The sequence below is a fragment of the Phaseolus vulgaris genome, chromosome 5 (genome assembly GCF_000499845.2).
Source record: "Phaseolus vulgaris cultivar G19833 chromosome 5, P. vulgaris v2.0, whole genome shotgun sequence".
Lineage (NCBI taxonomy): Eukaryota > Viridiplantae > Streptophyta > Magnoliopsida > Fabales > Fabaceae > Phaseolus > Phaseolus vulgaris.
In genome coordinates this window covers 5,716,067-5,727,516 of record NC_023755.2, presented here as the reverse complement: position 1 = coordinate 5,727,516, position 11,450 = coordinate 5,716,067, and the positions used below count along the sequence as shown (strand labels likewise).

The window sequence follows — 11,450 nt, the reverse complement described above, 5'->3', positions numbered from 1 at the left end:
TCAATTAGCCAAGAAACAAAGCTCAAAACAGTAAAGCACCAGAAAAACAATCGGTTGTTTCGCAGAAACAATCGGTTGTTTATACCAGTAAATATAACAACAACTGAATTTAAAGAGTTTAAGGAAGAGAGAGATGCACAAACAATTTATACTAGTTCACTCTTAATCCAAGAGCTACATCCAGTTTCCCATAAACCACTAGGGAATCCACTAAGTAATCAAAACCAGATTACATACAAATACCACCAAAGAAGTGACATTGATCCCTCAAGAAACACACTTCCTTTGGCTCAGCACACCCACCAAGAATGTTGATCTTGACAACCTCAAGAGCACACAACCCTTCTTGGCTTTACAACACCAGAAAGTACACAATTCTTTTGAACGAATTACACTGTTACAAAATCAATACAGAGTAATCCTATTCCACTTCTCTCTTGAATAACCAAAGCTCAAAGTGAATACTCAAATCTTTGAAAAGCTCTTTGAAAAACTCAAATCTGTTTTTCTTTCTTGTTGTTTGTTATAAAACATTAACAAACTATTTATAGCATTCAAATCTTGGTCAAAACATTTAAATCATGAACGTATTCAGTTATAAAATCATTTAAAGCTCACTTAACCAACAAAACTATTTCTATTAGGATTTCAAACAAACAATCAGTTGAAACATCAAATCAATCGGTTATTTTGGTTTGACAACAAGTCAACCATCCAAAACAGTTTGCAAACCTTTTTCCAAAACCCCTAAGTATAAAACAATCGGTTGTTTCGACAAAACAACAAGTTGTTTTTCACTTAGTTTGAAAAACACTTTAAACTTAAAAGATTTGAAAACACTTAAGCTTTAGATTCAACAAAGAGTGGTTTACAAAGATAAGCTACCCCAGATCCTACTCTAAGGCACATCAACAACTCCAAGCAACTCCAGCCTTCCATCAAACTCTAGGATTTGGATTCTTCAAAGCTTTGATCACACTTGATTCAACAGGTTTCGTGCATAAGCATATGGTTATACACGAAATAAGCATATAAGAAGCTCGTGATTCCATGCCATTTCGTGTCGTCAACCAGTTTGTCGATATTAGGAAGGGGGTAAGCGTCTTTTCGAGCACACTTTGTTCAAGTTGATGTAATCGGTGCACATGCGCCATTGGCCATTGTTCTTTTTCACCAAAATGATGTTGGCCAGCTATGTAGTGTATTGGATTTCTCGTATGAACCTGATCTTTTAAAGTTTATCCACCTCTGACTGTGTCGCCATTCTCCTTTCCTCTCCTAGTCTGCTCTTCCTTTGGGATATTAGCCTGGCTCCCGAACAAAAGGCTAATCTGTGAGACATGATATCCAAGTCGATGCCCGACATGTCGGTGGTCGTCCAAGCAAAGAGGTCTCGGTTATCGACCAACATTTGTGTGATCTTTCGCTTGTCTTCTTCATTAAGGTTCACGTTGATTTTCGTATCTTGTCTAGGTCCACCAAGTTGGCATGCAACGGTCTCGTCCCTTGGTTCCACTCGTGGTTCATCGTGTGGTCTTGGGTCGAAGTCGTTGCTTCTCGCTATCGTGTTTAACTTTTTCTTTCGCAGCTGGTACCATGGCAGGATTCTTAGGCTTGTCACATAACATTCTCGGGCCCTCTGTTGGTGCACCCATACTCTGGCAATCTTGTCGTTTTCGACAGGAAATTTCATGGTCAAGTGTAGGGTTGACATGATGGCTCCCAACCGGTTCAGGGAGGGCCTTCCTAACAACATGTTGTACGAGGTGTCAGCGTCCATAATCATATATTTGATTTTAATGGTCCTTTTGTCTTTCTCCATCCCCAAACTTGGTATAAAGGTCGGCATACCCTCTCATGTCCACTTTGTCTACCAAAAAACCTACAATTTGTTCGTCAAAGGGGGTTAATACTTCAGAGGGTAACCCCAACTTGCTGAAGGTTTTTAAGGACAGTACATCTACAGAGCTTCCTTGATCGACCAGTGTTTTCATCACGGTGAAGTTGGCTACTTCAACTGTGATCACCATAAGGTCATTTTTATCCGGGTCTATCCCCTGGAAATCTTCGACGGTGAAAGTTATCGGGGGCATGGTTCTCTTTCTTCCAATAAAATTAACCGAGTGGAGGTTGTGTATATGATGTTTTTGTGACGAGTAGGACGTTCCCCCTCCCGCAAAACCACCTGTGAAGGTATTGATGACCCTTTTGGGTGGACTTTTCTTCTCTCTTTCTTTACCTTGCCTCTCGGGCGTTCTTGACCATGGTCGGTTGCCTTTCGTACCTTCCCTCTTTTTCACAAAACGCCAGAGATGACCGACCTGAATCAACTATTCTATTTTATCTGTAAGCGTTGCGCACTCTTCTGGTGTGACCAAAGTTTTGGTGATATCTGCAGTGTTGGTTCTGATCCGCATAGGGAGGTGATGGTGTCCTTTTTTGTTGGGGTATCATGTCGTCATTCAAGGCTTCTTTCAGGATCCTTGATCGCTCTGTCGTCAGAGGAGTATAATGTGAGAACCTGAGTGTCCTTGAGAATTCTTTGGGTCTTTTTGGTGGGCGCAATCCCCTGGGTATCTCTCTTTCTGTCCTCCGGATGTCGGTGTCATCCACATCTCCTCCAGCTACATAAATTTCGCTACCTTTCTTCTCAGCTCGTTTGTATTGCTTGTCAGTTTCTTACACAGGCTGTCGGAGAAAGGGCCTAGTCTGAAGGCGGTTACCAGATGATGAAGTGCCACTTCAGGGCTCAGATCTCTAATATTGAGGGGAACCTTGCCGAACCTGTCCATGAATGCCCTAAAGGTTTCTCCTTTCTTCTGCCGGATGTTCACAAAGGCGAGAGAAGTCAAGTGGTAAGGCCAACTTGTGGCAAATTAGGTTAAGAATTTCGATATTAGGGTATCGAAACAGTCAATTGAACGTGGCGATAGGCGGGTGAACCAACTTAGTGTTGCTCCCTTTAAGGAGGTAGGAAATATGCGACATAACAAGGCATCATCGCGTACAAACTTATTTGGGTTACGTAAGCATCAACGTGTTCATCTGGATCAGTGCTTCCGTCAAATTTGTCAATGGCAGGACTCTTCCATGTGTGTGAAAGTGATACCTCCATGATCTCTTCCATGAATGGGTGTTGTCGGGACAATAGCCCGACCGTCATACCGGAGGACGTCATCCGAAAGCAGTGTGGGAGGTGTGATGGGGGCGCGAACTGTTCTCTCCTTCTAAGTGTATTTGGGTCTTGTTATCGAACCCACGATGGACGCCAAAATGTTCTTACAAGCTAGAGCCGAATATTCCTTATCAACCACTATGCTGCTCAATTTTCCACAATTTGTTGACCATATGTTTGATGGGGAGTACCTAGAAAAACACTGCAACGCTCAAGTCAACTAGGTGTTAGGATACTTATGAATTCCGAACTAAAAAGAGTTATTATCTTTTTCTACGAGGATCTTGTTCTATTTATAGCTTTCTATTGTGTCTTTCTCCTTAATTGTGTTGGTCACTCGTTAACTAATCAGATCACATCCTTGCTCTGGGATCGAAAGGCCGTGTGACCGTTTTGATATCCCGACTTGTCGGCTATCACTAACCGAATAGCACACATACAAAATTTTATGACTCCTACCACACAAAGCGACTAGTTGTAGTTGTGAGAACCACAAAAAATAAATCAGTGGAACAACTAATTCACCAATTCAAGATTGAATGATTTTGCTCTCAAACCTTTCCATTATCATTGAGATGCATTTGAATTGAAGTGTTTTAACATAAAGAAGATTAAAAAGGTTCGAATGCAAAAAAAATGTATGCCTGAACACCAAAACAGACTAGCTGCGATAAACACCGCAAATGACTCATTGAATCAACTAACTCGATATGGGCTGGTCTTACCCTAAACCTTTCCGTTATAATTATAATATCCTTTCTTATTTAATTATCGCAAATATTTCCTATACTTCAATAAAAACTAATAAATTCTTGTTTCACTCATCGTGAATTTTTGTTCTGCACTCCAAAATACTCTATCGAAACTGATATTTTTAAAATCAAACTTTATATCTTTAGAAAGATCAATATTTATTCTAACGGTTTAAATATGCAAATTTGGTGTTGATGATAACTCTGATATTTTTAACTAATTTTGATAACATGCAATCATAATCATGTCAACCTTCTCTTCGTCCAAGAACAACACTAAATGTTAGAACTAAATTAACATATTTATTAAATGTTTGAAAAAACACTGAAATTTTTTACATGTAGAATTTTTAATGCAAACCAATTTTGGAGATTTAGAAAACAATTTGATTTTACCTGTAGAATTGCGAATCTGGTATGTAACTTAAAGATTTAACCAATTATAAAGGTGAAAATGGTAAGAATAAGTGGGTGGAGTGCAGGAAGTAATTGCATAAGGACACGTTTTCTTCTTATACCTCATACCTTTTTTCTACACCTCCACATTTTCATAAAAAGTTTAATTTATCCTTTTCAAATTGTAGAATTTAGAAAATATTTTTAAATTTAAAATAATTTTGGAACTCTACAATTTAAAATATATTTGGAACTCTGCAATTTAAAATATATTTGTATTAAAAATTGTAGAATTTGAAAGATATTTTCTGAATTTCAAAATACCTTCCAAACTCCACAAGTACAAAATTATATTTTAAATTGTAGTTCAAAGGATATTTATTTGAAATACAAGTTTGATTTTCTTAACTGCAAGTATACAAATTATATAATTGAGAAATGAAAAAAACAAAGCCAACACTTTTTCTTATAAGATAGTTTTGGAATTAAAAGTACGTTGGTGTAGGAAGAAACTGGGGAGGTACAGAAAGAAAATTCTCTGTACGAGTCGAAAAGAAGAGGGTCTATTGTATTTCATGGGCCATAATGTAGTTTCCATCACACAAAGAATTAGGGTTTCGCCGCTATTCCCTTCGTTCCACTCCTTCGCTACCTATTTAAAGCCTCCACTCTCTGCCCCTTTACAACACTGTAAATCACCGCTTTCAGGCTTTTCCATATTCGTATTCTGCAAACCCATTTTTGTCTCCAATCTCCTTATTATTTTCTCTTTCAATGTTTTAATTCTTCTTGTTCGTCAGTTTTGATTTGAGGCAGCGATGACTAGTTTATATACCATCAAACTGTGAAAGCTTATTCGAGCTTGTTGATGCCATCTATATTCTCTGAGCCTTTTCTTCTTTAAATTTTTGTTTTCAATCGTTCATTTTGCTGCTTTGTTTATTTCATTATGTTTCGATTTTTTGAGGAAAACGGGAAAAGGCAACAAATTAGAGTCTCTGATTCGCCAGATCCATGACGCTATCAGTGCTGTACGTTGCCGACAACAATTTGGAGCTAATATTCTGGCATTGGCCATTAATTTTTTATAGGCTTGTGCATTCTGATGTTCCTACATTTCAATTGTTTTTCTTCTTTCTAAGTATTCTCTAGATTTTGTTAAAATGTTTCACTACAACTTTGTCACGTTTTCATTAAATTTCATATGTAATCATTTTTTTTAATTTTTTTTTGTTACAAATTTATTTATGAATAGAAAGGTATTATGTTCAAAATTTATTTATTGTTGAATTGTATCTAAACCAATTTTACATTCGATTAATTTTATTCTTATTATTATCACTATTATTATAATTATTATAAATTCTTTTTATTATAATTGTTAGAAATTTTGTTGTGAATAGTTTTAAAATATTTTTATTAATAAAACTGGAATTATAAAATTATTTTATTCCTTTTTAAAATATTATTTTATATTAAAATTTTAGTGATAAATGGGAATTGTTTAATATGGACAGTTGGTTTACTTATGATATATTTTGTATATTTATTGAAGTGTCATAATAAATTTATTTGATTAATATTTGAAAATAATTTATATGAATTATTTTCTTTATTTTTAAGAAAACTATTTTAACCTATATTAGCATATTGATAAAATTTGATATAAAGTTTAATATTTAGTGACATGAAATTGATAAAATATAATTGAATTTATAAATAATAATAGTAATAATAATAATATCATTTTGGCAGGAAGCCTTAGTGATAGTGTAGAAAGTTTGAACATACATGACTGATCAAATTTATAGGTAATTACATATTTTCATAGGAAAATAACAAGAAAGGTTGAATTTAATTATTTTTTTTTAAATTCATTTGATATGTCATGCTAAACTCAGATATCATCTAATATTACATAGATACAATATAAAATTAAGGATTTGTGTGAAACATATTTCAGTGTTTTGTGTGATGAAGTGATGAAGCTTAGAACAGTTTTATTAAAGAAGCATTTATGACGGTCATAACCATGAAATGCATATTATTAAGCATTAAGTGAAAACATTACAATAGATTGAATTGTTCTTGATTTTATAAATGGTTATATAATTCTGACTAAGTGTTGAAAACATTTAAATTTAAACATGACAATGTTTCAGATTACCGAATTTCAACTAGTAAGGTGATGAAGTTGACTTAGTAAATTGTAGTACAATTGATAAAAGACTTATCATATCCTCATGCACTATCATAAATGCAATAGATGTGTCTTTCATTATAAAGTGTGGAATCAAAACATCTTTTATTATAAAGTGCAAAATGAAGTTTGTAAGGTTACAACTTACATAAAAAAGACATGTTTTGAGATTGATACGAATGATGCGATTGAATAAATTCTTTAACTCTCTTTATACTCAATTACTTGAATGCAATGTAATTCAAGTTTACTACTAAGCTAAGTTAATTCCTTAATTATGGTTATTTAGAAAACAAACTTTCACAATCAATCTCCTGATTTACAATAGTTTGATTTTTGCATTATTGTTGAAGCAATTCATGCCAAACACTTCAATTTTGTTCCCAAACATTGAGTTAGAGTGATTTGACTTAATTCACAAGAAGAAAGTATTTTTCAATATCATTCAACTTCTAAGATCAATATTAATGATCCCTCACATATCAAGCATTAAGCACTCAATCAAATCAAATGGACTTAAGGAAACATGAATTCATAAATAAAAAAGTATAGAAATGTTATACTGTTCTTCAATCTCAAAAGAGGAATCTAGCTACTTATGTTAATGTTTACAAGGCAAGACAACATTGAATAGCTATAAACTAAGGACATGTGGTTTTGGATGTTGCGCTTCAACTTTTACCTATTCTTTCTTCACTTCATCTAACCTCCTTTTCTTTGGACCAAGCCTATCTATTTACAGATCATGAGTAGATTGACTTTTTCAGATTAAATAATTTTATTTGCTTAACCCACCTCCATCCTAACCTAGTGTGTTGGTTTTCCTTAGACACAAGGTTTCCTTTATGCTCAACGCTTTGTTCCTTTGTTCAACAACTCATTCTCACAGCTTGAGCTTCTCTCTAGCGTAGATCTGCTCAATGGTTCTTTCAGGCACTCAAAGCTTGGAGGTCTTTAACTTGCATGTCCTCTACAATCAATTCGCTCAGCGCTTTATGCATGCCTTGAGCTAATAGTCTTCTTTTTCTCATCTATGGCTTTGTTGCTATTTTTCATCCGGTAAGATTTCATTAATTTCCACATAATATTATCCAATGCATCACATTTATTATTCTAAGTGGAAAAAGTTAATTGTTATAATAATTATTCTCTATTTTGTGCAATTTAGAAGCCTAAATTAGTGTAATATCTAAGAGTCTTAGGCACCTACCATAAGGCACATATAGGAACAAATGAAACATGTACTAAACATCAGGTGATATACATAGACTAAGCTAATCTTGTACTTCAATAAATATTCATTTGCTTATTCCATGATTGCATGAAATGTTTGTCCGCTAAAGAGATGCATTCAAGATTAAATATGACACAAATATCAAAGATCTCTTAGGATGCAAGCTAAAATTATCTTCTTCATCAACCTTCTGAAACAAAGGTCATTTCATCTTTGACCTAGTTAGCTTCCCTGTACGGTATGCACTTTTATCATGAATTGATGCAAAATTTTATGTTACCTAAGGAGATACATTTTGTTAGCTATTAAGAATGTTGCAAAGAAAAAAGAGAGCATAAATCAAAGCTGCATTAAATGTAACAATCAGGTTAAAGCTCTTCAAATGCAAAGCATGAATAGAATTTGAAGCTTCTCAACGACTATAAACAACCTCTCAACTGCTACCTTCTTCTAGAGCTTATTTAAAAGCTTTCCATGATGATGAAGACAAGAGAGGAAATACCATGTCAAATAACTATTAAAAGCAAAGGTTGTATTATACCAAAATGATGATAAGATGATAAAGCAAACCTCACAGCTTCATAGAGGGATCCTCAAGCTTAAGGTATGAATATTATTACCATAATAGGATTCAAAAGAACTTGATGGAAAACTAAGACTGTTTATCCAGCTACCTAGGAGAGAAAGCTTATCCATTGTATACGTCGAAATATGCTACCCCCTATAGAGCAAGATGATCTATACTTCAAAAGAAAGCCTAAACTGTGTATTTGTTTATGGGATGCTATCACTCTCTAGTAGTAAGATAAGATTATTAGACGATCATCCAAGCCTGCAATCCTTGTATGCTAGCCAAGAATGGCTAAAGGAAAAATAATACTCATTAAGCTAGGGGTGGCTGGAGTCAAGAATACGCATTGAGACAAAGCGACTTAGAAAATAATACTCCTCAACAAGGTCAACCAGGAGTGGCTACGATTCCAAAAAATACTCAGTTAGCCAACAATAACTAGGGGTAAAGAATACTCAGTTAAGCCAAGAGTGATTGGGATATGAAATAATACTCATTAAGCCAATAATGGTTTGAGTCAAGAATACTCATTAAGCCATAATTCACTTGGTTAATAATACTTAAGGGATTAGCTAGGAGTGACTATGAGCCCAAATAATTCTCTAGGGTACTTCATAGTAGTAGTCTACCTACTTGAACTTGGCTTGTTGTTCAAGAACAAGATATAGTTTGTTATGACAAAAGAATCGGTACGAGTATTCTCTCTTGTCCTTATCTTCTCTACTTTGAATATTATTATCATCCACACTAACCCAAGAAGGAGAGACTTTATGAAAATACAAATCTAAGTTCATTACCAAGGCATGTTTAAAACTATGTTTATGGATTTGTTTCTATATTGGTTGGTCAAATGCAAGAACTATGATATGTTTACTTGTTAAATTTAAAAAGAAAATATGTTAATAAATTGATTTAGTTTAGTTGCAAAATATACATTTAATGAGGATACATTAAGCTTTCAAATATATTCTTCTGGTCATATTTGTTATGAGAAATTGTGGATGCATTTTATGTATTTCACTTTACTAAACTTGCTGAAAATTATTTATGAAAATATACCTCTTTAAATTTATCTTTTCCAACCAATCAACTTAGATCAAACATGCATCAAATATGATCCGACATACACAAGAATTACAATCTAATCGTTGATCAGAATCACTAATAAAATATCACAAGACAAATGCATAAGTGAAATTAGGTAGTTGTATCTGACATGATACATCAGATGAAAGAGTTATAGTATGATTTCTTCTCAAACTAAATCATAGTTTGAATATTATGAATAAGATGATATTCACGAAAAGTTTTTAAATTTAATTAAATCACAATTCAACCCTCATTTATTTTGATTTTTCCTATTTTTTTACACATATTTATGAATTTCCTTCTTTTTCTTTCCATGCTTTGAGTTGTTCTTGAGTCCTTTAGATTTTCCTTCACAATTTTTTATTTTTAAGTACATTAAATTCATATAAACATCATATGTGTGTTTGAACCAATTGAAAAATGTTTTAAAATAAGCACAACATGAATTTTATCCTTCCTAATCATGATAGATTGTAATTCTTAATTCACAAGGTTGAACCTTATCAATTTCGTAGATGTTATTTTCCCTGAATTGGAAAAATAGATAAAAGCTTCTTTAAAAGTTAATCATCTAGCAATTGAAGGAAATAAAGAGTTTAAAAAAGAGATGAGGAAGGTTGTTGAGAAAGAAAAGGTAGATGCACAAACTAAGGCAGAGGCTAACGCTCTAGCTTAAGCCAAAGCTAAAGCAAAAGTAAAAATTCAAGTAGAAATTGTCATTTTTGTTAATATAATGTGTAATCTTCAAGCACTAGGCTCTCCCTTGTATAAATAAGGCACGAACCTAATCTTAATCATCTCAATTAGCAATGCTCTTACAAATATATTAAACTTCATTCAATTGATAGTTCAAAAGGTCATCCAACAATAAGAGAGAGAAAACTTACATAAACTCATTTGCCCTTAATTATGCTAGGAAATTGAGTACTAAGGTTATACTTGGAAACTCAATTGCATTTCTTTAAGAGGGTATTGAAAATTTTCAAATATGAAACAAGAAATGGTATCTTGTTGTTATAAACTAAATATACTAATATATGTTAGGCTTGTCTAATTTGACAAACATCTATAGGAATGTTGGGAAGTCTCATATCACGTATCTCAAAATATGGTCTATGTACCTAATGTCAATTGATTTTAAGATGAAATTTGGTTTTATGTCACTTAATGTTGACTTTTGGGTATATGAAAATTCCCATTAAATGCTAGAAGTAGAAAGAAGTTGAATTCATTTCCAAACAAATCATGTGACAAATTTTTTTTGGATCAATATAAATGAAAATGGACACTTTTTAAAATATGACAATAAAAAGTAAAAAATTGTATCCTTTTGCAGTAACATGAATTTATCGGCCAAAACATCATGTCAAAGATATATGTTCTTTATAAGATAAAATTAACTTATAATAAATTCATTTATAAATGTTTGATATTTGTATCGTTTCACATTGAAATCAAAGTTTTAAACGACCATACTATCATAAGAGATTCGTCTAACAACGAGGAAATGTAGTATAAAATGTCTATTGATCCTAAGTCGTCTCCCAACAAACTCAAGTGTGCATCCAGTGAAAATTAGCTCTCAAACTATCTGCAACACATTTGGATTAGTAATAACGGTAAAAGTAAAAAGGGGATTTATGTTTGTTTAGCAAGAGAATACACAAGAGATTAAAAATAATAAAGAATGTAGGTTGACTCCTAAGTTCCCCCACCATGAATTCCTCACAGGTTATCTAAATATTATCACCCTTCAATTCTCACACAGAGTTAAACCAGATTAAACATGCATCAATCTAATTCAACTTGAATCCCACCAATAAAGCATGCACCTGGTTTAATCAGTACCCACCTTGTTCCATGCGTATACTCCATAGGAATGATTATCTCTCTTGAATCATGCGTCCAAGAAATTGATTAGAACAACGTGAACTAACTTAGAAACCAAAGTTTAAGATAAGGAGGATTTTCTATCATGCGTTCAAGTACAACCTCTCACAAAAAACAGTTTTCGAGGATATTAGAATATTAAT

General features: G+C 33.4%; 1 non-coding gene across 1 annotated transcript; it reads left to right on the top strand.

Annotated features, from left to right (window-relative positions):
* The first annotated feature begins 5,133 nt into the window (after positions 1-5,133).
* Positions 5,134-5,215, top strand: LOC137836243 (small nucleolar RNA snoR116). The gene has a single exon (XR_011085222.1). It is a non-coding gene; the product is annotated as a small nucleolar RNA snoR116 (small nucleolar RNA).
* The last annotated feature ends 6,235 nt before the right edge of the window (positions 5,216-11,450 follow it).